Source organism: Protopterus annectens, chromosome 2.part1 (assembly GCF_019279795.1).
Source record: "Protopterus annectens isolate FY-2018-M chromosome 2.part1, PAN1.0, whole genome shotgun sequence".
Lineage (NCBI taxonomy): Eukaryota > Metazoa > Chordata > Ceratodontiformes > Protopteridae > Protopterus > Protopterus annectens.
This window is the reverse complement of record NC_056729.1, coordinates 1,436,421,460-1,436,448,757: the sequence shown is the minus strand read 5'-3', so window position 1 is coordinate 1,436,448,757 and position 27,298 is coordinate 1,436,421,460. Positions and strand designations below refer to the sequence as shown.

The 27,298-nt window shown below is 43.3% G+C and overlaps 1 protein-coding gene across 12 annotated transcripts in view; it reads right to left on the bottom strand.

Annotated features, from left to right (window-relative positions):
• Positions 1-27,298, bottom strand: part of ADD1 (adducin 1) — a 1,467,941-nt gene that overhangs the window by 1,185,615 nt on the left and 255,028 nt on the right. For 11 of the 12 annotated variants that reach the window (XM_044062916.1, XM_044062918.1, XM_044062905.1 and 8 more), the window contains exon 3: positions 331-426. The exons of the other annotated variant lie outside the window; for it this stretch is intronic. The gene's annotated coding sequence lies outside the window, so the exon portion shown is untranslated. The remainder of the gene's footprint in view (positions 1-330; positions 427-27,298) is intronic. 12 annotated transcript variants of the gene reach the window in all.

Genomic DNA, 27,298 nt, shown 5'->3' with positions numbered 1-27,298 from the left:
CAACAGTTCTGTGCAGCAAACATCAGGGCATTACAAACCAATCGGATTCAAATCTAACATTAGTTTGAAAGGCTGACATGAAAGCAGGTAAATAGACCCAGACTCCCTATGCACTAGCAAACACAAAGCTTAGTTTACTTTAGATAAGCCAACAAAAAAAAAAAAAAAAAAAAGAAAAATGAAAACTAAAAAACAGGATGGTCTCAGTTCAAAACACTACAGTTTGTGAAGAAGAAAATGCTCAGTTTTACTGGCAACGTACTGCTTAGAATGTACCTTATTACATTACTCACACAAAGTGCTGTGCTTAACATCCAACTTGTGGCTTACCTTAGCACACAATCCAGTAGAATTAATTTCAGCACACAGGTTAAATAAATTGGTCTTCTTCAAGAGTAGTATACTTCAGCACAACAAAAATCAGTTCTGTGCAAATAAAACAAAAATAGATTTTCTTAAGCACACAACAGTTTTACCGCTAATGTTATTCTCAGGTTTAATTAACCAGTCTTTTACAGCTCTGAAAACATCATGGCTTGTCTAAACTCTCTTCCTCTCCAGCAACATGCAGACCAACATTTCTATCTGATTAATTTAATTTTTATTTGCTTTTTTGTTTTTTAGACACTAACTGCCTACCTGTGAATCTGACACTATCAGACGCAAGCTGGTGGACAATTCAAGTAACCCCTCATTAGGCTCATAAGTAGGTGCTAGGCAATTAGTCTGCAGACCACTTCAAACCTAGCCAACATTACACAGAATTAAAATGGGGGGCGGGGTCTTTACTTCAAAAAAAGATGAGCCACATCTGACATACTTCAAATGGATGGGTTTGTTATAAGTTCTGTGTTCTGTACAAAAACATCTGACAAAGCTGTGAAACATCTGATAAAGTTCTTTGACATGAAATCATGCTCAAAACATCAGGAGCATCTCTTACCGTGACCCAGACAACAGATATTTGATAAGTGGCACAGGCACTGTAGGGGCTGCAGAGAGAGAATAGTGGTGTGTAGCCAATGTCAGCTCACCTATGTTGGAGTTTGGGAGCCTGCCTAGGCTCACTGTAATAAAAAGCAGAGTCACAAGCCTGGTGAGCTCTGTGTTGCATAAGCAGTTTACCGTTTAGATGGTAGGTTATATACATGTGGAAACTGGTTCCTCCTCTACATCGACGGTAATCAGTGTCTGGGCAAGCTCAGAGGACGTGCCAGTCATCGACTGTGCAACTCCTAGATAGGCAGCTGGGGCATCAGGAAGCAGAGTGGCAGGACAGGAATCTTGGCCTTCTTTCGCGAAGGTTCACGTTCGGCTTCTGAAGCGGGATCCATTCTAAGAGCTAACCGTTTTAGGCACTGGTTTTCTAGGTAAAGGTTTAAAGTGGCCAGACAGCTGCACAGGGTCTTTGGCACAAATGATTGACAAATTGAGCAGGAGGAATGGTTGTGGTCCTGGCCTAAGCAAAAAACACACATCATGGGCATCTTTATGGGTATCTGGCACCCACATTGGCACTTTCCCTTTTTACCGGACATCAGCTAAAGGCTACAACAACCAAGCCTAAGCAATAACAATTAGCAAAACAAGAAAAATAGAAACCCAATGGGTTACTTAGCTTTACTGATGAGACGTCTGTGAAGGAGCAATCGTACGATGCGTAGGTCTGTGGCTGAAAAGTTCTGAGGATTGTGCATGCAGACATCACATTTAAGGCCCCTGGTTTATAGCCTCACGTCTGACGTCCCACGTACGCTGCCACAGCCAAGCTGAAGCTTTTGTATAGGAGCCGACATACAAGTCGCCTGAGGGCAGGAAATCCCCACAACTAGAATACTGCAACACAGGAATAAAATGACATCCTGAGATTTTCTGCTGTACTAGAGAAACTGGAAGGACAGACTACTAAATTTTATGAAAGCACAAATAAGCAACTAGACTGGCATTCCATAGCAGGATGTATTAATTGAAAGGGCACATTGTGTGCATGCTCCAACACTGGCCATGAAAAAGCAGCTAAAATCTCTATTAGTAGAGATGTAAACCTACCAGCAAAAAAAAGAGTTGATCTTGACAAAACTGTGGCAGAAGGGCAACGTATTAAAAGCTGGAGACAGTAGAGTGGTTGTGGAAAGTGACTTTTCACTGCACACCAGGCAGAAGAGAAGCAAATTTATTCCAGCGATCAGGGAATGTCAAGACCCAGGTGTGAGATTCAAGCTGCTGTATCCAGCTGTCTTCAGATTTTTTTTTTTCCTGGAGGATCAAAGTCATTTTTTGATGCAGAACTGGCTAAGGAGGAAATACAAAAGTTTGTGCAACAAAAAGTGATCCATCAAACGGAACAGGACTTTGCTTCTCATTCTTCTGATAAGGAAGCTCACTGAGAAACTTTGCCAGTGAAACATTTTCCAATTTTCTAGACAAAAATACTTCAGATACAGAAAAAAGTGCACAGGCGTTGACTAGAAAAATCAGGAGTACCTTGGACTCCAACCAGAGTCTGGGGTTTGCAGATGAAGATGAAAAGGGACACACAACCATCAGCAATGAAATTAGTGAACAAATGTGAGGTTATAAATCAGTCACACTTGTCAAGTATGGTTTTACAAGGAACAGTAGCTGAGAAAGATTGGACTTTTGTTAACTTTGTTAAACTTGTGGGGGGACTGAAAGGCATATACCCATACCTCACTTCAAGTCATTACTGTTCGGAAGGACACAAAGTTGGGAAGTAACTGTAAGCAAAACAATTTTTTGTTCTTAACAGTATTTGTATAAAACATTTCATTATATAAAATGCATGTATTATAGTAAAGCATTTTCAATGATTGTTGTAGGCGATAAAGATACTAAAGTACACTTTTTTTTTAGTTTTAAGAAGTGTTGGCATTATAATGTAAAAAGGGAAGAAAGGGTGGACAAAAGATTATTCTAGTTAATTTGCTGCAATCGTGGGTTGTTGCTATGGTGGATGGGGTGTAAAATTGCACCAATTATAATGTATGTAGAGTTGAGATGTTTTCTTTTACTTTTGTATAGGTGACTATCTAGAATAATGCCCTTGGCTTAACAGAATAAGTTTCTTGTGTAAGCATGTGAACTGTAGAAATTGGAGAGCACTGTGTATGTAATGAAGATTTTTCCTTTGGCAAATTAACGTTCAGTGCGAGTCATAACCCAACTCTTAACACAAGAGTTAACTGACAATATTAAATGTCTCAGCCCTCATACATATAACTAATATTATGCACACTATGTTGAGTGTTATAAGTGAGAGTAACTATAATGGAAAGTGAAAAAAAACAGTAAAAAAGTGAATGGAATATGCTGTATTTGAACTCAGGACCATACCCATGACAGTTCTACACTAACAACTGTTGCCACAAGAAATGAAATAACTGTTCACATTCCTGTTTCAGTTCATTGCTATAAACTGCAAGGCCACAACTGTAAAACAAAGGTTGCATATGCTGTACTAGAACCCAGGGCCATCTGTAAGCCAGCCCTACACTTATATCTGCTGCCACAGGCAATAACAATGATTGAATGCATCCAGTTTTTATTTTGGCTGTCTGCTTTTTGGGTGGTCTACTTATCCAGTAAAAATTAGGGAGAAATACTTGAAATGTGAAAAGCAATCTATGACATACACAGTCGAAAATGTTAGTACAAATAAGATATTTCTACATAGGTCTGGATTTCAACTCTCACTGCAATGCACCTTCAGAAAACAGGATGGGTGCCTTATCTATCTTTCTCACATAAACAGCTTTGCAGCAAAGAACTAAAGTAATTCTTCACACAACCAATTGCAACAGAATGTACACCGACATCAAACCATAAACTGTTATTTGTACATTATATTCGGACGTAGTGCACTTGGTGATCACACAACCTGTTATGATTACTGCTTGCAAATATACAACTCTGTCTTACCTTTCTGTGTTTCTTGGTCATTCATCAATTACCTTACCAGTACTCTGGCACATGCAATGTGTAATCCATTCTATATCATTGGCCTTAAAATGTGTGAGAATATTAACTGTGAATAATATGATGTGCAGTTGCCAACAACTGAAGGGCAGGCTGGATGGCACAAACAAGCACAGAATGCGGTTTTAGGGGAGGGGGCAGCAAAGGCGAGTTATTGTTATGGCACAAACGGGGTACACTGTTCTTTTGGGAAGGATAAAGTTAAGTTACTGCTATGGCACAAACAAGCATCGACTGTTCTTTTGGGGGGAGGAAAGGTGAGTTGCTGGTCTGGCACAAACATGGATAGGTTGCTCTTGTTACTCTCCTTGTTTTGCATCCTGCCTGTTTGATCTTGTAAGGGTTGTGAAGTCAGAAACTGCAATGTGCATCATTACTTTCTACCTTCTCTCTCTACTGATTTTCCAGTAGAAATGTATGGTGCTAAACTGAGGGCATGCAGTGATCAGAAGTACTTTTGACAGGTCTGACTGTGTGAATCTGACGTCTGAGGCCTACTACTTACTAATAGACACACAAGGCAAACAAGTCTCTGCTGTCGCATGTTAAGTTAATTTCTGTACAAATTTCCCACCTTTTACTTGCTTACTGTACCAAGTAATGAAATACAAGGATGTGCCATAATATTATTAAACAGTACACTCCAGATTCAGGACTTACCTTATAAATGCAATAGTTGCCACACTGTTACTTCAGGACTGAATGTCTGATGCAAGCAGTACACAGCCAATACAGGAGGAGGTAGAGGCTGCGCGAGTTGCCTGCCATCAATGTTAATATATGTATGCGAGTAGGACGAAGGTTTTAGACCACTAGGCAGTGAGCGAGTGTGCTATGCATCGTCTCTTAGCTAATGCAAGGGCATACTGAGCATGCCATATCTGCCTACACCCCCACAGCAGCTGATGTTTCACTCTAACTCCTCATCTGGGTGTGACTGTGGTGACCTTGGCATTGGTGGTGGGATGTGCCGCCCCTTCCCCTTGCTGATCCTGCAGCAGCGGTTTCCTCAGGATTATGTTGTGTAGCATGGCACATAATGTGAAGATTTCTGTATATGCCGATGGATTGTATTGCAGGGCTCCCCCAGATTTATCTAGGCACCGAAACAGTGACTTCAGCAGCCCAAACACATGCTCTATGACATTTCTGGTTTGAGCGTGGGCCTCATTGTGCTGTTCTTTTGGGGGTGTAAGTGCATTTCTGATGGGTGTCATCAGCCACAATTCCAGTGCACAGCCTACATCCCCCAGCAAATGACCCTGGGGGATATCTCCCCTAACAAACATCTGGTACAGTTGGGAGGTGTGCCAGATACGAGAGTCTTGGTAACTGCCATGGTTGCCCGCAGACGTTCAAGATAATTCCCTTGGCATTACACATGACTCGGCAGTTGATAGAGTGACGGTCCTTTCTGTTAATGTAGAGCCTACCCTGCTCCTCAGAGGAATTTCTACACACGTGCAATCTATGGCATCTAGTACTTTAAGGTAGTGCACTACCCAGTAGAACTGTTGCTTATTTCTGACCCTCTCCTCAGAGCTACACGGAAAATATATGTACTTACTGGCATGTTGGAACATAGCATCCTGGATGCTGATGCCTGTGACACCCCCCAGCATGTCCCTGTTGGTCTCTCAAATGTACCTGTGGCTAAGACTCTAAGGTCTACACATACCTTAGTTTCCACTGAGATGGGTTCTGGCTCAGAGTTGAAGGCAGCAAAGTTCACTGAGCTCCTATAGTGTGTCCCTGTCCATCCAGTACAATTTCCACCTTATGTAGGTTGTGATAAGTTAAATATGGCGTGAAAACTCTTCTTCTTAGCCTAGGCCTATTGTCAGCAGCAGCAGCAGCAGCATTGGCTTCAGCCTCTAGAACATACAAATGGATTAAAGCAGCAGCAGTCCCTAACAGTCTGTCTGAGTAGACTGTGTCTGTACTCCGAAAATGTTGACATCTGCAGGAAAAAACATGGAGTCTACATGGATGCTTTACAGATTGTTGAAAAGCTCCACCACATTGGATTGGTTGATTAGCATGCAATTCAGCTGCTTATGCTGTAATTAGCATCTATGAAAACACACACAAAGACAGACTCAATCAATTAATAATCTACACCACTATAAAAAGGCAAACATGTAGCTAGCCAAACTGATGGTGAGGAGAGTTGTATATGTTTGGAAGAGTGTAAAAACGCTTCTGCAGGATCTGTGTACAGATGAGTACTGAACTTCAGCAGGTATGCTCCCATTTTGTCACCTACTTTCTGCATATCCTGGAATGTACACAAGAATAATCTGAAGCTAAGGCTTTTACACTTTTATGTGTATGCATTAGTTAGAAGTGTACTGATGGCAAGGGCATTTTTGTCATACTATTTCAGAGGTACACATGAGTGACAATATATGAAAACGGAATGTTGCGTAATAAATATGTACAGATATTTCAGGGACAGGTCCTTTGATAGCACTTTTAGCAAAGATGTTTTGTTTCTGCCAGTTCTTTTGGCAAGGGAGCAAAGATAATTTACTGTTATGGTACAAACAAGAATGGACTGTTCTTTTGGAGGTAGCAAAGGTAACGTACTGTTATAGCACAAACAAGGATATACTGTTCTTATTACTCAACATTCCTTCTTTTGCATTCTGCCTGTTAGTATTTCACATCTCTAGTCTCTTTTATGTTTCTCCAGTGGGTAATACTGACTGGCTACCTTTTGTTTTTTTTATCTGGAAACAGTTATTTTGCAGTTGCGTGATAATTGTGTATAGTAATTCTGTTGACACCTACAAGCATGCAACTCAGGCGTGTCAATCCACAAAGACACCCCCTTCACTAATACCAAAAAATCAAGCAATTACAGATGGGATTGTGCAGCATGCTGCTTTTCTCCGGGAAAGGGGACAGGGAGATATGGCACGAGTATGAGAATGTGGCAGCAGATTGTACAAGACCTCATTGCTGTTGGTGGCCACGGCAGAACATACAAACAGGTGTGCCACAGGGCACTGACTTGACCACTACTGCATACAGGCGAGCAGCTGCAGTGGGCTGTGACCATATGACTACCAGGGAGGGCCTGCTAGAGAACCCCCACTAACCCACAATGAACAGTTCCTGGCCAATATCAGTGATTGACAGCTCCCAGGAGAGTGCAGAAAGTTCCAAACATAGAGGCCAAACTCTGCCTCCTCCACATATACATATATGCAAACAAATACACCAGGCTAAGCCTGCCAAGCTACAAGAAATGCAAATACCCCGGAGTACCACAAACAGATCTGGGAGGGTGGTAATCCTGACTTTTCTCAGTATCACTCTCCATTATTCTACATTTATAGGCCCAGGAAAACTACCATTTGGATAAATGCAAATGTTTCTGAGATGCTAGAGAGCAAATTGAAATAAACATGTATAAATATAAACATTTATACACTATTACAGACAACCAGAATGGGTGTAGTTAAGATCCCTTCACAAAACAACAGTGGTGGCACAACCTGGGAGCAAGCTGGGTAAAAGGTATCATAGGATGTATACCGACATTATGCGGAGCTCAAGTAGCAGCCTCTAAAATGTCTTTCAAGTATGCTCACCTGCAAGAGAAGGTTGTAATAGTGACTGTAGCCCATGTGGGATGAGTGTCAAGGAGGCAATTCTGAGTTTGCCTTCCATAGAGAAGGCAACCAAGCAGGCAATTGCACTGGATCTTTCCATTTTAAGAGATGTTGTTTGCAGCAGCTGCAAGCCCTATTGCATATAGTATAAGCCTCTGGTCAGTTGCTCTCTTGGTAGCCACCTCATAGCTCCAAGTGCAGTGGCTGTAGCCTGTGTGGAGAGGTATGCAGCCAAAACTTCTTTCTGATGCCTTGTGAGGCAAAATCTAAATTAATTTGAGTTGTTTGCTTCTTGTTTGTGATTTATTGGAGATTGCACTTCCTCCATTTTCTGTATAGTGTTAGGGAAGATGCTGGCTCTATCCTGGTAATTGATCTTAAGTTGTGTAGGTAGCAGCGTATTGTTAAAGGCATCCAATTCTAGGTAGCTGGGTGTGATTGTTCCTAGGTTGGGGCAGTTTTTTGGTGCCTGTATTGCTATTGCTGCTGTTAACCCTGGACTAACTTTTTTGCTAAACATAAGTTTGACAAACATCAAGGCCATGGTAGATCCTGTTTAAGATGCTACCATTTTACATTTTTAATAGTATTCAGAAACCTTAGTAACTGAGTCCTAGCGAAGAATGAGGATTCATGTGCAGTTGCTGGAGAATTTTAATGTTCTGAATTGTTTCAGAGGGGTAAGACAGACCATTGTGGAAAAGTAAGTCTAAGCTAGGCACCCTTGGTTATAATTGTATTTTTGCTGATGAGACACCATATCCTGAAAAAAGCCTGAAAGGAGATATCTTAAGACTGGAGGATCCATGTTATTTCATTGTGATTGGTGATGCAGGCCCAAAAGATAAGTGACAGAACATTTTGTAATAAGTCCTAGTATATTTTTGCCTTATGTATTTTTCTAGCAGCTATGTACCCAGTTTTTCAAGTTGAATTTTTGGGATTTTTGCTTTAAAGTGTTCTGTGCTTCTGTTTGAGTGAGCCTCCATGGGGCCAAACAAAAGATAACCAGACTTTGCAGTAGTTTGCCTCCAAGGTGCTAATGAGCTAGCTAGAGGTTTCAAAATGATCCTTTGTGATCTTCTTTGATGTTCAGTAGCAGCAGTCAAGATAAGAGGTGAGGGCTACGCGTGTCTCCCGTCATTCACTCCCATATGAAGGAGAGGGAGTCCACCTGCTGCTCAAGTTCTAGGTATGTGATTCTGAAGGATTTTTTGATCTTGAGTTTGAACATTGTGTGCATCGTAAAGAGGTTTTTGGGCATGATGGTTTTGGTTTGATCTTTTTGAAGATAGGGAAGGAGTCTTTCCAGCAGAGTGGTTGGAAGTAGCAAGTAGCAGGTTTTGTGGTTGAACTGAGTATATTGGCTTTTCTCTGGCACAATTCTGCCTGTTGCTGTTTTGTTCCATTTGGAAGGATTTGAAGATGCTGTGGCCATCTGGATGGAAGGGTATGAATGTGTCTTTCCCTGTTTACATACATATATGTGGTTTTGTTGAGTGTTATCCGTCCAATGAGCAAATGACCCTCCACATTCCAGATGTCGAGGACCACCTCCATTGTGCTTATAGCATAATGTGTGGCCTGATTTGTATGTGATATAGTCTACCTTGTGGCACATAAGCCTTGTATGTACAAAATGACCCTGTTGCCCCCCCAATGACCTGATGGAGGCGTCCAGGAATTTTCTTGGAAGCATCTGAGGTCTTTGGAAGTTACAGTTGGTTGTTCCTGGTCTGGGCCTGGTATGCTTCTGGACATCTTGTGCACCAACCGGAGATTATGTCCGGTTGTGTTTCTAGGCTGATAGTGTGAGGAGACCAGGAATTCCTTCCCTGTTCACTTCCTTGTTCTTAGCCACCACCTGGGCATCCAGGGAATTAATTGAAATTATTGAATTTTGTAACCTAGGCTGTGTTTGATTTTCCTTGCTGTATAGCTGGTTCTCCACCCTCCTCAGAGTGTGCAACTAGATGTTATGTAATCTATGATTTCTGATGCCAGGAACCGATGCTTTTTCTGATGTGTCCTTTCTGCTCTGGTTTGGTGCTCCCTTTTGGAATAGTAGTTGTTGCTTGTATTGAAAGGGGACTGTGAGGTGCTGGGCTTCTTTAATGTCATAAGTTCTTTTTGAATGCTTTGGTTTACCTTTCTAGTTAGTCTGTTTGTTGGTCCTTTGGGTCCATTTATGGATAAATTTGAATCCAGGTGCAGATAAATTTAGCAATTTTTTGTGCATTTGTCTAAATGCTTCTTTTGTTGCAGTCTTTCGTTAAGGCAATGGCCAGTGTGAATGCTGATCCTCTGCAATTAGGTGATAATTTGCAATTTGAGTGGCCTGTAATGGGCAATTAGTGATGCGCCAAGACTCGTAGAGAAGAAGAGTTAGCCTCTGATCTTGGCAGAATGAGAAAATAATCTGTACTGTGTTCTCAAGAGGGGTCAGAACATGGATCTATTGTGTTCAGTCTGCAGAGAAGCCTTTAAGGCTCCATGCTTTTCCCTTTCTTGGAGACAGGACAGTAGGGTTTCCATTGCCTTGTCCCTTGTTTGATGGTTAATTGATTTAGATAATTTGAGGATAGTCTTTTTGGTAGGTAGCCCTTTGTACCCTTTCTTGTAAGAGGAAAGCTTGGTCCATTTCCATTACCTCTCTTCCCTCTATAGACCTATGGAAGTGTAAGTCCTAGATCCTCTCTGAGCTGTGTAATCATACTGTAGGTGTGTGTCCTCTTCCTTGGCATTCCTCTGGCTAGCTATTTGCAGCCTGTAAAGTGAAGTTGTTCCACTTGTTGTAAAAGCAGAGCCAAATCATTCTCCTTTCTCACCAGACAGCTTTACGCCTAATCTGTGCGTCCCTGGTAGGCTGCTGTGGAGCTGCCACAGCCCCCTGAGGCGTGTTCTGGATTAGTGGCTGCCTCTCCTGGGCGCTGGTGACGCCCCTAGTGTGCTCTGGTGGTGTCTGCTGCACACCTGCTCTTGACGCTCTGCCTCCTCTCTACCTCGTGCTTCTGGACCAGTTTTTAATTCCTGAGGAAGCTGGACAGATTGGAAAGGACTAACCTTCTTAAGAAACTTGCTGTGCAGGAGACAAACAAACTTTGCTTTCCATGGGGCTCTTTCTGACACCTTCTTTTAACTGGTCTTCAACACTTTTTCCAAACAAACCATGCATAGCTTCTGATCACTTAGCATCTATTTCATTTAGCTGATCCTAAAGGGGAAGCCTCTGATGCATACCAGTTCATAAAACCATTCTGGAAGCTGACCTGCATCTAAAAGTAGCTTTAAAGAAAAGCTTACTTTGACATAAATGATTATGTACCAAATCCTGAAGGGACTTAGATCTATGTTGAATTCCTGATACTACGTTATGCTGGAGAGCTCACAGGAGAGGCCCTAGGTGTGCCCATCTCTAACTGAATTTGACATGAAATGCCTAGATTGAGACAATTTAAGAGGCTAGCCGAGCAGAAGACGCCCCTGGCTTTGGGCCCCTTGGAAATAGTTCAGGGATCTGCATTCAGTGTGGGGGGGGTTTGGCAGAGGCAGCTGTAAAATAGTTTCAGGATGTCAGGAAAAGGTGGGCGGAGATCTGCAATAGAGCCTTATACAGATGATAATGTCTCCACAACTCAGGGGCATCTAGAGGGAATAGCAGCTGAGGCTATATTGTGAGTAAAGCATTGTCCAAATGCAGACCCTTTCTCTGCGAAGTAAAAGCCCTGGCGTATGCATGTAAATGTGGTGAATCATTTCCCCAAAGGTTTCCCCTGAGAGAATTCAGAAGGGAGGGGCCCTGCTTGGTATGGAATCATTCCCAAAAGAAAATTCCTCCAAAGGAGAGGAATAAGAGAATCCTCAGGAATTGTAGTCCTCTTATGGAGAATATGGGCCTTCTGGAGGATTAGGCCGGCTCTGTGTATTTGAAGTATCATCTGGAGGAGGGTAGAGACTGGAGAGAAGAATGGCTCTGGGTTGAGCTCTCAGCTAAGGAGGGCAGAGACTGGTCAGGCCTGAGCAAAGAAATGAAGAGCTAAGGCCTGTGGGAGGGGAAAATAGAGCAGGCTGGCCTTTGGGGTTTTTTGAGTTTATTTATGGGCTGAAGGCCTTAGCTGCTTAGCCCTAGGGGGCTAGCAGCTCCAAAGGCAGCAGTGAGATAGCCATAAAGAGGATAGTATCTAGATAAATAAGGGGAAACAGTAGTAGCACCTGAATTTTCCGTAGCAGATTCAGCCATGCTGGAAGAGGCCTACGGTTTTGGAAAGCTGGAAGAGGCCCTAGAACAGCATGCCAAGGCCGAAACGGGACAAACTGTCGGCCGAAAAATCGCGGTTTAGAAAAACCCCGCAGCCCGGCTTAATGAAGAAACGCCGAACTTTTTTAGTGTCGTTTAGCTTTTTGCTTGAAGTGAGTCTGGAGCTGGGCAAAGGACGCGAAAAAGCGGGCGGAGCCGAAACCTGCAAACTCCGACCAGCGTCCCTCAACTCCGCACGGTTGAAGGAAGCACAGGCTGACAAGAAAGCTAGCTGCCGCTGCAAGCCTAAACAGTGGGGGAGGTAGGTAAGAGGTCCAGGGAGTAAGAGTTTTCCCTTTTATAAACAGTTATTCACTTTTTTTTTTTTCATTTTTTTCTGACAAGAGTCCCCAAGAGGTGAGTCCACTTTACTTATAGCTTTTAGAAGTCTTCGTAGTAGCTGACTGGCCGGCACTGACTGCCAACTACTGCTTGGTATCTTCTTCGGCAAGAGAAAGAAATGGGAAGGATGGGGGAAATGGCGCCGCTTGATGCCCACTTGAAAACTAGCTATGGCACGCCGTGAAGTGCGATGATCAGCAGAGGCCAGACCCCCAGACTTTGAACCGGCCGGATCAAGGGCTGCCTGAGGCCAGGACAACCCATTTGTTAGGACTGCAGATGCATCCTTGAAGGACATCAGCACGTACTGAATATGAACACACCTTCTGAGACAGCAAGCACGTCTCAGGAGGAGCTTCCAGGTAGGCTTCGTTATCACAACAGCTGAATACTCGTGTACAGTAACACAATTGAAGTGAATACGTTAATTGTGTGTTACATGTCTTTTTTGTGGGGGGGGGGGGTTGAAGACTGCTACAGTTATAAACCTAGGTTGTAGTTGTCAGTCACAGAAAACACATTACCCCCTGCAATACTTGTTAACTGTGATGATGTCGCCCTTACCTTTTGCTTAATTTCTTCCAGGACCATCTAGGGTACAGCACAGTACATCTCCTGCAAATGGTAAGGCAAATATTTTTTTATGTCAGTACTGTTGAACAATTTAAAGAAACATTGTAGTGTGCGATTTTGATCTCAGGCCTGTTGTGTGTACTGCTGCACTGTCTTGTAATAGTAGCAGCACTGCTAATTTGTTAACATGTACTGCACTATACTGCAGATATTAGATGTATTCCTGTGTTTCTTGCTTTTTATCACATGTGATCATGACAGTGGGAGTGTGGGTCCTGTGCCACCTGATGTCAGTGTATCAGCAGACTCTGAGGATGATGGTGGCCAAACTTGAAGCATAGTTGGGGGGCTGCAGAGGTTGAATCTGACACAGAGGTTGATATGCAGCCATCCCCTGCATTTCACTGGACACAGCCAGTAGGCCTACTCCTACTCAGTCCACTGAGCCCACAGATACCGGACAGGCAGAGAGCAAGGACATTAAGCAGGGAAATGTGGCTACTCTGGCTTCAGTGCCCATTGAGTCTGGCGAAAGGTGCCATACATTAGGATTGATAGGAGTGCTCAGAGAGGGCCTGCTGTCCATCCTCCACCTGGTGCAGGTGTCACTTCCTGTGCCACCGCATGTTTAGGGCCATCATGTTGACACAGGCACATTCCCATAGGTGTTCCAGACAAATGCTCAGGGTTGTGGATGTTGCACAGTCTGACATGCATGACTGCCTCCACCATGTTGCAGATTCATTGGATCAGATGAAAGACATGTTAAAACAAGGGGTGTCTGTTATGGAACAAGCAGAGTGTGATGGAATGTCTGCTGGGAGGGGAATGGCATCCTCATGGGTGTAGGTCAGCCACATAATCTGCTCTCAGCCAATGTGGCTATGCTCGATCACACTCCCATAAATCGCAGTATTTTCACTGCTCCTTCAGTGAGTGTGCTGTCCAAACCCAGACATGGCTCCATGGGGTCCTGAGCATCCCAGTGAAGGGCAGATATCAGTCACGTTCAGGTAGCAGCATTGCATCCAACCTTGGGGCATGGAGGTGCCAGTGCAATTCCTGGTAGAGCCAGTTCTCGTGTTCGGGTACAACAATGAACTGCCACCTATACCAAGCCTGGCTCACACCTGTCCAACAGACCAAGCTGTAGAGCTAGGAGGACTCGTACAGACACACACACACCAGTTACACATTTTAACTAACTGGCCATTTGTTGCTTTGTCCCAATGTCGGACTTCTAATCCTTCTTACTCACACACAAACTCGCCAATCTTTTGTGTTAGGGACACAGACACCACCCTCTGTAAATGATGATAAATGTGCCACATCATTGTTTTCTATCTTCTGGATTCCGGGATACAACAACTGTGTCTGATGTTCAGAGTGCACAATTAACTTTTAGTGCTTAGTATATCTGCATTTGCTGTTGTTGAACTGCTCATTTTACTTTGAGCGTATATTGGCCTTGGAAAGGACGGTTGACAGAAGCAAAATTTCACAACTGTGTAGTGAATGCTCTTGTAAGGGCTGTGAAGTCAGAAACTGCAATGTGCATCATTACTAAACTTCTCTCTTTAATGACTTTCAAGGACAAACGTATGGTGCACATCATAAGTCATGCCATCATATTCAGATCTTAAGATTGTATGACAGCACTGTAGTTAAACCTCATCAGAACAGTAATACAGTATAATGCTCTCTCTTGCATGCACGTCAACAGACACATGCAGCAGCTGTAGACAGCACAGGATTTTCTCAGCAAGATAACACAGGGCTTACAAACCATGCCATGATGTATATAGCTAGATTAAAAGCCATGTCACTGTAATCTGTCTTGTACAGAATGAAGGGGCATCTGCTGCCTGACCTCCAGGCCAGTATCTGACCATGCCCTGGTGGGATGACTGCATATCCAAAGATCTGCTATAGCTATGACATCAGCAGTGTCTGCTGCGAATATGGTAATAAACAGTGTCTCACATGCTGTGGTAAAAGTCTCTCTCTAATGTCAAGCAACAGCGTGCACACACACACACACACACACACACACACACACACACACACACACACACACACACACACACACACACACACGTGCGTGCAATTAACTGCAGTGAGAATAGGAGAGAAACACAAAATGACAGAACACAGTACTAACGCAAGAGCCACTACACAAGTCTGAATTTTGCAATACTGCAACTGAACTTACAGTACATGACAACAGCAGGCCATGTGTGAGATAAGAAGTTGGCAGGCCTGCATAGGTTCATAGTGTCATAGGTTCATACGAGGCTACTATCATAATGGCCAAAGGGCCTTTTCAAGGCTAGCTAATCTGTATCATTGTTTTCTTATAGACCAAGGCATATAGTCAATATTTGTGAATCCATGATCTACACTGGTTGACCCTAAGAGTGACATAAGTGAAACCCCTGGGGTACATTTACGATTTCCCATCCAACTGTCCAAGTTACATTTAAAAAGGGTCATTGAGGAGCTCAGTTTCACGTAAATCGGGAGTTTGTTCCATAGCAGTGGGAGACATATCTGCCTCTCCAGCATGTTCCGTTGATGTTGCAGGCTAGGTTAAGGTCCCTACAGCAAATGAGTCTTGTCCCACTTGATTTGCAGAGGTGCAGCATTTCCATAAAGGCAGGGTTAGAGAGTGCTCTGTAGGCCAGGCACAAGTCGCCTCAGCGGTCTACAAGATACAAAAGTACAGTGACAAGGCCTTCAGTCTGTCCATGTAGGTCATATGTTGATGTTCCTGGATTTTTGTGGTGAGAAACCACTTGGGTCTGTCCAACGGCTGCTGCAGGTGTCTGGTGAGGTACATGCCAAAGGCAGCACTGCACTCGTACTGGTCTGATGAGGGATGAGTAAGTAGATTGATAACATCCTTAGTCTTGGATGCTATACCCTTACTTATGAGGTGTGCAACTTAAAAGCTGTTCCTTACCACTGTGGACACATGATGATCAAAGTTGGCATTGCTCTCAACCTGCACTCCCAAATTTCTCACCGTTGGTTTGGAACTTAGGGGGGTATTAAAAGTATAACTTGCAGGAACCTCTCCTTTGCTGAAAGGGATAATAGTGCATTTTATTTGGGTTAAGTTCAAGTCTGTGGCTTTGGCAACAATCACGATATATGCAAGCCCATTTTGTAGTTTGTTGACATCTTTTGGGGATTCAATGACTGCACACAGTTTGTAGTAATCGGAAAACTTGGTGAACCGCAGGCCACCTGTTATTGTCTGAATTTTTTGAGAGATTCCAAACAGCAGGAGGCCCAGCATAAACTCCTATGGAGCACCAGTGGTAACAGGTCTGCTGGTACAACTGGAATCCTCAAGTATGACTGTATGTGTTCTGTTGGTGAGCCAGTTGGCCGTCTCTAATGATGTATAGGTTAATCCCCAATTGGGCGAGTTTCTCATGGATGCCCGAGTCGGGGATTGTGTCAAAGCCCTTGGCCAAGTTGAGATAGGCAGTATGTACTGACTTGCCTTTATCCAGGGCTTTCGTGACACTCAAATAACTCCATTCACTTTAACAGACATGATCTGCCCTTAACTAAGCCAAACTGGGTCTGGTGACCTTCAAACTCTATGGTTACATTGAACAGGACTGATTTATGGTCAGACCTTACCAGGGAGGGTCTTGAACATGGGGTGGTGCAGCGATCTCCCATGTTGGTGAGTACTAGGTCAAGGATATTTCATCCCCTTGTGGGGGTGCAGATCAACTGTTCCAGAGAATTGGCTTTTAAAAAGTGCAGGAACCTTAGGGAAAGTGTGTTTGAGCTTATATATGTATCCCAATCAATGGAAGGACAGTTAATATCACCCATGCCTAGGGTGTTTGGGTGTATTATGAATGACTCAAGTAGGTCCAGGAAGGCACTGTGCGGTTTCCATGGTTCATGTTGGTGGCCCTGTAGATAACAATGATGTGAAGGGGGGGGGTCCTTCCTACAGTTAGTTGGACTTTGAGTAATTCTAGGGAACTGTACTGCTTAACCAGTCTTGAGGTGTATTTGCCCTTCATGAAAATGGCCAGACCTCCTCCTCTGTTTCTTTCATTGTCATTTTGTGGCCTGAATGTGTGGAAGGCATTATAGCCTTACATGGCTGGAGTACTGTCTGTGCCCCTAAACTAGGTCTCTGTGACTGCACAAACAGACATCTTTCCAAACAAGTAGTGCCTCGATTCAGTGCAGTTTCTGATTTACACTCCTAACATTAAGCAGCATAACCCAGAGTTTGTCTTTTGAGGATATTTTTACATCAGGAATTTTCTTCTTAGGACATTGCCTAAAAAAAAGGTACTACGGGGGAGGCAAGTACCTTAATCACTAATAAACAGGCAAGAGTTGACAGATGAAGACCATCCCAGACAATGAAGCATGGTCTGTCAACCACATCATCCCAGGCTGACAAATACTGGATTCCCCTGGAATGACTCCAGTAGCTAAACCAATTGTTGAAGTCGATAATTATTTTGTTTGTACTGAGGCATCATTCTGGGTGAAGGAAGAATGCTGCTCAGGGGTATGGACATTAACTGTCTGGGACAGAATCTGCAAGCTCAGTCGCATCTCATTTCATATAGTCCAATGAGGCAAGTTTCACGTAATTAACTTCAACATGGAGTACAAAAGTGGTAAAACTCTGCTTGTTGTTAGGAGACTCGAGTGCGTGCATGACTTTCCTGATCCTGGCACCTGACAGGTAACCGACTGACTTTCTCCTTGTACAACTTGGTGAGGGGGACATCTGTGTATCTCACTATGGATTCGCCTATGACCAAGACATTGGTTTTCAGGGCCTAATGGCTGACACTGATATATTTGCTTTTATGTGTAGTGGGTTCCGTTGGGACTGTAATGTGTACAGAAGGTTTGCATTTGCGAGGTATTTGCTCTTTTGGTAACCTTCTAATGACTACCTCTGCGTGTGTGGGGTTACGGTTTGTACACCTGGTCTGTTTAGGATGGGAAGTGCGTGTGTTGACAAACCTGTTAGATCTCTGGTTTGTTGTTACCCGTGAGAGAGAGAGTAGGAGCGAGAGAGCATTTATTCTAGATTTACTGCACAGTTTCTTCATCTCTCACATACTGTATTTGAAATTTGACACGGTTATCAATATACATGAGACAACAGAAGCCTAGCTTTGTAAAAACACAAGCACCTTTATTAAGCATATTCAGATGGTCATTGTTAGTAGAGAGATTTTATGAGCAGCAACAACTGTCTCTGAGGGACATAGGTGCCAGCCCAGAGGTGACTTTATGATCACCCAACCAGTAGTGAAGACTGTGCTTGAACAGGGATGTTGAGGAGCACTGCTTCACATACAGTGGGAGCCTATAACAGAGGAGTGTGAGTCGCTGGGGATGTACATTTTCCCATGTACATTCTGTTTCATGTCACAGGCTAATTTGAAAACCCTGGTTCAACATATTCCTGTCCCATTTGATTTGCAGATGTCCAGCATTTTCAGTAGGGCAGGGTCTGAGACTTCTCTGTAGGTCAGGCATATATCAACTCTCAGCAGCTTGCAGGTCAGGCATATATCAACTCTCAGCAGCTTGCAGGAAACTGAGTACAGTGACAGGTCTAGTAGTCTTTCCATGTATGTGATGTTTGGAGGAACTGCAATCTCCCAGTCACAAACTTCTACTTTTTGTCCAATTGATGCAGTTGTCATGACAGGTACAGACAGAATGGAGCCTTGCACTCAATTAGTGGTCTGATAAGGGTGGAGTACAACACCGCTATGACCTCCCTGGTCTTGGATGTGATGTCCATATGTATGATGTGCGCAATGCAGAATGTGCGTCTCACCACTATGGACACAGTGATGAAAGTGTAGATTGCTATGACCACGTGTTCACAAGTCTCACTGTGTTTGAGTTGAGAGGGGTGCTATGTTTATCATAATTAGCAGGGGTACTTCATTGCCAAAGGGGACAACGAGGCATTGTTTGCTGCAAGGTTCAGTCTGAGAGTTTGAACCAGTCATTTGCCTCGGCCAGCCCCTTCTGTAGTACGTTACCATCATTGGAGGAATCTATTTGGGGGTGTCCAATTAACAGTCATCTGCAAACATAGCAAACCACATGCCACCTACCACTGGCTGCATTTCAGTGAAGTAGCTTCCACACAGCTGATGTCCCAGCACAGATCCTTTGGGTATTCCATTGCTAAGTGGCTAGTGGGGGTGGTGGTGCAGTTCCAACTTTGAAAGTGTGTGTTCTGTTGGTGAGCCAGTTGGCTATCCAGCTAGTACTATATGGCTTAATTCCCAGATGGGACATTTTCACTATGAGACATGAATGGGGAAATTGTCAAAGGCCTTGAATAACTGAATATAGGCGGTATGCCCTGTTATCCGTCATTCAGGTCTTCTGGGTCAGTATCAAAGAAGTCCAAGATGTTCAATAGGCAAGATCTATACTTGACAAACACAACATGGGTCGACTCAACTGTGTTGAAGGTTAACTATGGCCCTGTGGATATGTTTCATGCTGATCCCTTCCCTAGCCTTGCAGACAAGGCTTGTTAGGCTTAAGGGTCAATAGTTGTAGTTTTGCATGTTGCCAGACTGATGTGCATTGCATATGACACAACATTTGACATTACTTTTTGTAGTGTAGGTGATACATGTGTGGAAAAAGTACTGAGGCACTAGGGTTGCAGTGCTTGGGGGGGGTTAAACACATAGCTGTATTGTAAATATGTGACATACTGTGAGATAGGGCCTTCACTTTTTAATTTTTTCCCCAAGTGATGTCATACAGAAGAAAATGGACAAACAGCAGTAATACTTACTATGTAGTTTTCCATTGTGCAACAACTAGCAAAGTGTATACGCATGCAAGATGCACCTGTTTGTGCACTGCTTAGCAGCGAGTAAACCCAAGCCTCATTGCTAAAGTCTGACAGTTACTACTGAGTCTATTAAACAGACCCACTACTTAACAGAGTCTGTGGCAGCATGTGCTAATGCATTGATTTTTAGGGTGAGATGGTACTGGATTTGAATTATTTTCTCCTTTTTTTCCCTTTTCCAGTGTTTGCTAGTTGTGCCGCTCAGCGCAAACACAGGAAATGGAGGAATATGAATGCCAGGTTTCCATAAAGTGCAGCAATGTACAAACTGGAGCTGAGGAAGCAGACAGGACCCCGACATCCAAAAATCAGAAACCAGATGCATTTGATTAATACTATTAGGCATCGTGCAAACCCGCAAAGCAATGCTGCGCAGAAGTTAACAACAAGACCTTAAGAATGAATAGTAAAACAGGCAATATTGTGTAATTAATTCTGTGGCAGCAGGTGTAAGTATAGGGCTGGATTACAGATGGCCCCGGGTTCTAGTAAAAGGGTGCGCAACCTTTGTTTTACTACTGTGACATTGCAACTTATAAGCAATGAACTGCAACATAAACAAGTATTTTCTTAATCTTGTTGTGGTAACAGGTGTAAGTGTAGGACTGCCATACACATGGTCCTGGGTTCAAATACAGCATACTCCATATACGTAACTACTGTACCACTTCACATTATAGTCAATCTCACTTATTATCACATTTATTATCAAATGTAGGATTGTGGGTATACTGTGTGCAATGTTCCTGTAAGTATACTTCTGCTCTCTGGACTGGGATGGCTTTCTTATTTGACTAACAGACTTGCACAACTGCATGTACATCAAATAACCTTGAAATTGCATTGCTTGCTATAATTACGCAACTCTTACCATCACGTAGACACATGTTCGCCACAGTGCACACCCCCGAGCACCAGGTTTGCGCTATAGTAAATGGTGTACAACATTCTCAAACAGTGTGCACACTCCCAGTAAACTTGATAACTGGAAGTGGCGGGAGACCATCAGTTACCATGACTCCTGACCCATCTAAGACATGGCAAGCATGGAGAGGGTGTGAGATTCAGGGCTCAGATATGAGATGTCCATGAGTCCAAGATTTTTGTTGGAGTCCTAGTGAAACACCATGGTGTCATATTGCTGCAGGGGGACTATTTCGGATTCCCACTATTAGTCAGAGGACTGGGATAGTTTGGCCCAGGCTGTGCCAGTTCCAACGGTATCCCCCACACTGGTGACCAATGTAAGCACCACTTTAGTGACCTGTGTCGGAGGAAGAGGAGCACCCTCAACGCTTGGATCAAGGAATTTAGGATGGAGGACATCCCATAGGTGTGCAAGTATCAACTACAGAGAATACTTTTAAGGCTTAAAAGCTGAATATAGGGCAAGACAGGTATTCATAATGGTATTATTTTCTGATCTGTTTCCTCACCAGCTGCCATGGAAAGGGAGTGCAATTTTAGGACCCCTGTCACTAGACTGGTAAGGATGAGGGAGGCATGTGGTATGTATGCAGCAGAAGAGTAATTACTGTAGCATTAAAAGTTAGATAGCTTTTTTAGTATTTTATACAGTTTTACAAACTGAACATGCATATTCCAGCTGTAAAAGCAAGTATGCATGCATTAGTCTGTAGCACAAACCAAGAGTACAATATTACACTTTAGTCAAAGGTAGTGGGTTCAAATACTACACTTCCCAACTACACAATAACCATTATGTCTTCAATTATGTGTACCTTAAAGGTTTAAAGTAAAAGCTCTGTACCAGTGGTAAACATGCCCAGCTGTAAACCGTAACTTGGATAACTGGAACATGCATATGTGCAACACATGCACATGTAAAGGAGAACTTGCTGCAATCTGTAGCATAGTGTGCATCTGTTAGGAGCTGGTAGTCTAAGTTATCTATTAGGGGGTGGTAGTCTTAAGAGTAATGGTTAAGATAATACAGTTATTAACTGTATTAATGCATTGCATGTTACATATGAATGTACTAATCTCATCTCCTTTGTCTCTCACTCCAACCCTTATCCCTCATTTTTTTGTCATTCATTGTTTTATTTTATTGCATGTCAAAATGTGCCCATGTCACCCATGTGTACATCACAAAATGCTATACAGCACAGAGGGGCAAGACCGGCCTCACAGGATCCAACTGCCCCCACTCCACCGGCACCAGCATCCATTGGCCAGCAAATCTGGCAGCTGACCTGGCAGCATCACCTCTGCTGCCCCTGCAGTACCTGCCCCCTTACGTAGTTCTGTGCCAGAGGATAGGCCAGTGGCTCCCTCTGGGAACAGAGGCGGGGAGTTTATCACTGGAGCTGAATTGCCAAGGACGGTGCATAGGATTGTCACCACACTGTTGGTGCATGCTTACACCAGATGGAGGGAATGCTCTTTCTCATTTTACATAGGACCAGGAAGAGGAGGAGAAGACATTGAGCACTCCAGCCAGTGGCAGAGTGAGGTGACAGTGATGACAGTACTATTGATGAGGACTCTATTCTCACCGTCAACCAGCTTGATGTCAATGGGTACTGGATGTCCTCACCTATCCCATGGTGCCCACTGACCTCCTGTGTCCATTACCGTCCCTGTGTTTTGTCCGTCTTATCTGTCTAACTGCTTCCTCACCTAGCCAATTTACCTGACCCAGACATACCTATGTCCCTTTCCTAACATTCCTCTCTCAAAGAAAAAAAAAAAATTCTTCCCTTACATAGCTCTGCATTTTGCACACACATTTTCTTGACACACTTGATTTGGTCAAACTGGCTATACATGTTTGTGCCATGGTCACCCCTCTTCTCTGGGGGTGATGGCTCAAATTCAGTTAATATTCTGCACATATCAGTTTTTTACTGTTGAAGAAATGGATAGTTACGGTTCTTTCCTATCACCCTCCTGCACATTCCTGTATTGCTTTCCATTTATTTCCACTGCTTGCTTGCCATGTCACCACTGTCTTAATTTTCCCCATTTCTTTTCTTTAATGCATTACTGCGCGAGGGTGCACATCATGCACCAATGCACAGCAGTAGTAATACAAAAGTACTTAAAAGTCTTTGATTCAGTTGTATTCACACCCAATACATCATGGCCCCCAAAAAGGAATGCACTGCTGCATTAACACATGCCGCCACAGATTCAGTTAAGTAGCAGGTGTATTCCAGAGTTTCAATAGTAACTGTCAGACTGCTTAGTAATGCGCAAACAGGTGCACCTCCCATGAGTATACACTTTGCTAACCATCATGCAAACCCGCTCAGCCTTCCACTATAAAAATGTATATATTATACTGTGTGTTCGCTGTTTACTGTCCACTTTCTTTGTAAGACATGGAAGCACATGTAGAAATATTACAAACTGAGGGCCCTATCTAACTTTTTGCAATATATTTAAAGGTATATCCATGTGTTGGGACCCCCTTCCCCCCAAGCACTACAACCCTGGGGTCTCAATACTTTTTCCACACACATCAACCACACTACAATATGTAATATCAAATGTTGTTTGCTATGCAATGCACATCAATCTAGTAACATGCAGAACTACAACCACTGACCCATATGTCTAAAAATTCGTATCTGCATGGCTACGACAGGAATCAGCACAGAACATATCCACAGGGACTGAGTTGACCTTCAACACACTTGACCTAACCCATTTTGGGTTTGGCAAGGGTAGATCTTGCTTACTGACCTTTGTGGACTTCTTGGATACTGACCCCAAATATCTGGATAAAGGATAACAGGACATACCTATGTTCAGTTATCTAAGGCCTTTGACACTATCCCCCATTCATGTCTCACAGTGAAGTTCTCCAATCTGGGAATTAGGCCATACAGTACTAGATGATTAGCCAACTGGCTCAATAACAGAACACACATTCTCACAGTTGGGGACTGCACCTTCAGCACTAGCCCATTCACCAGTGGAACACCACAAGGATCTATGCTGGCCACTCAACTGTTTGAGAAATACTTCCCTCAAGCAGAAGCAACAGTAGATGGCCTGTGGTTTACCAAGTCTGCAGATGACCGTTAACTGGACACACTCAAACACTCCCCCAGTGATGGTAAACTACAGTAGGGGCTAACACAGACTGAAGACAGGTGACAAACTCACAGAATGAACTTTAAGCATACAAAGACTTTTGTCTCCTTTGTCAATAAAGTACCCCTACTAATTATGATATACACAGCACCCCCTCTAAGCTCAAACACAGTGTTTGAGACTTGGGAACATATGTTGAAAGCAATTTACACTTTCATCACTATGTGCTCATAGTTGTGACACACACAATCTGCATTGCACATATCATACATATTGACATCACATCCAAGACCAGGGCAGTCGTACCTCCACTGTACTCTACCTTTATCACAGTAACAAAGTACAATGCTCATATCTCTCTGTACTTCACCAGACACCTGCAGCAACTGAAGAGAACACACGGTTGTGCCTGGGAGGCTCCCAGGCCTCCAAACAGGATATAAATGGAAATACTGACCTACCAGTCACTGTACTCTGTATAAAGCAGGCTGCTGAGAGGTGCCTATGGTTGCCCTGCAGAGCAGTCTCAGACTTCACCCTTCTCTAAAATGATGTACATCTGCAATTCAAATGGGATAACTATAATTTTCCCCAGGGTTCCCAACCTAGCCTGTGACAAATAGAAAATGCTGGGGAGACAGACATATCCTGCAACGATTTGCACACCTCTGAAATAGGCTCCCACTGCATGTGAAGCAGTGCTCCTCAATGACCCTGTTCACATGCAACCTTGACTACTGGTTGGGTGATGGCAAGGTAAATTCACCTCTGGGGGGGGCACTTATGGCCTTTGTGGACAGGGTTAGTTGGTGCTCCTCACAAACACGCTCTGCTAAAAATGACCATCCAACTATGCTCAATAATTGTACTAGTGTTTTTACACAGCTAGGCTTTTAAAGACCCTAGTACTATTAGGCTAGTAGCCTCATATGAACATATAAAGTTATGTGCCTATGCAGGCCTCACAACCTGTCAACAACATGGTCTGTTGATGTCATCTACTATGAAGTTCACTTGCACTCTTGTATAAAAGAGAATTGTGCCATGGTGCTTGCGTAGTGTATGGTTCTCTGTAGTCTGTGTACTTAGACAGGTAGGGGTTCTGTTCTCACTGCAGTCGACTGTGTGTGTGTGTGTGTATATATATGTTTGTTGTGTGTGTTTTAGCTGTTGCTTGACATTACAGAGAGTATTTTAAAACAGCATGTGAGACCCTTATCTTCTCAACAGACACTGCTGATGTCATCAGCTATAAAGTGTTGCCTGACACACTCAAGTCAAACTTCAGCTGTGATGTTTGCATAAAGTACCGTGTTCTATAGTCTTTGTACTTAGGTACAGGTTCTATTCCTGCTGCAGTCAAATGTGTGCATGTGCTGTTGCTTGATATTAGAGAGAATTTTACACCAGCATGTGGAACACTCATCTTCTCCTCAACAGACACTACTGGTGTCATCGGCTGTCACATTTTTGGATATACAGTACTCCCACCAGGACAGGGTCAGAAACTGGCCTGAGGGCCAGGCAGAAGTCACTTCATCCTACACAATAAAGTTTACAGTGACATGGCTTCACTCTATCCACATACATCATGGCATGGTGCGTTTGCCCTGTGTTATCTTGCTGAGAAAGCCCTGTTGTCTCTCCAGCTGCTACGTGTGTCTAGTGAGGTACATGTAAAAAAAAGACAATTCTACTCTATTATTGCTGTAATGAGGTTTGACTACAGTGCTGTCATATAATCCTATATATCAACATGACCGTGTGTCTTATGTGCACAATATAGGGTTTCAATAGCAGTGTGGACAGTTGAAGGTCAAAATTCAGACGGCTATCTAAATGTGTTCCCAGTGCTTTCATCACTGCGTTTCTGCATAGCAGGACTGTTGTCAATGCTGTGATTAACATGGAACTCCAATTTTCAGACAGACATTACAAACACACATTTCTGCATTTATGTGTAGGTTTTATTTTAATTTACATTTGTTGACTGGGCTAGTCCGACTGGATATATGTCCATTTTCAGCAGAGGTCCGGGGAGAAAAGCTCCAACACACAAACATTAGTAAGGACAAGTACAAAAAATTAAACCCATGTTTGTTCCTATTATGACTTTCAGCAGCTATCTTGTGAAAATCATCTATGCAAAGTTGCTCAAAAGCATTTAACAAAGGATTTAGCTCATGTGCTTTCGTCACCATTTGGTTGTGTGCTAGGTCCTCCTGTACTGTGTTATCACCACTGGTGGATTCAATGATTGCACAAAACATGCAAGAATCAACAAACTTGGTAATGCAAAGGCCATATACTTTAGCCTGAACTGTCAAGGAATACAATTCAAACAGTGAAGGGCCGAGCACAGACCCAAGGGGTTTGCCAATGGTGGCAGCTCTACTGGTACAGGTTGATTCACAAACTTTCACATGATGGGTTCTGTCAGTGGGCCAACTGTTTACTCATCAAGTGATGTAAGGTTTAATCCCCAGCTTGGGGTTTTTCTCAAAAATTCCTGCGTGTGTGATTGTGCCAAAACCCTAGGTCAAATCGTAATAGGCAGTATGCACCATCTTACCTTCAAGCAGGCCTATCACACAGATTCAATCTGCTCTGACAACATCACAGATCACCTAAGGCGTGACCCAGCACATAAACCATCCTGATACATTTGAATAAACAATTCAACATACCCTCCACATGTCCTATGTTTCCATACATGGGTGTACATCTACATACATACACCTGAGTTGGGGGGGTCAGCACCTGATGCATGGACACAGCCTGACTCTCCCCGACTGGGAAGTAGGCCAACATGTCATCATGGACCCACTCTACATGTACACCTCTGAGTTGATACTGCTACATCAGGTCCATTACATCTGATAGATGTCCTCAGAGGTCATCGAGGGCATGCATGATGACAACAGTATTTTGTGTAACTTTAACAGGTCAAGGAATATGAAAAAAAATCCACACAGGTATTCATTCAATACGGTCATATATGGCCATAAACAACTATATCACCAAATGGGTAGACCAGTGTATGACGTGGCATCTCACTATGTTGAAATGTGGGATATGACATAAATCTCAGGTTCAGTGATAACACTGGTATATCAGGGATGTCTGCTAGGCCTTTTCCTGCCCATTAGTTCAGTGATGGACATCACAGATGACACACATGCTGTGTCCAAATAGCTGCATAAAGGACTACAGTTTGTCTGCAATCATAGATTCCAGCTATGATATTAGTATAATACAGACAGTATCAACACATACCAGAGACTGCTGTCACAGCCATGATAACACCTGCACTGATGAGACATGTAGGGATTTGCTGAATCAGGAAACAGACACACCACCCAAGTATAATGTGCACATCACATCCTATAAATCAGACCTATAGGTATGTGACCTGTGTTCTGGGGTACATCCACCAGCATGTGGTCACAGTGCTTACTACTCCCTTGAATGTAACACAAATACTGGGTACGTGAAGGACATGCACAA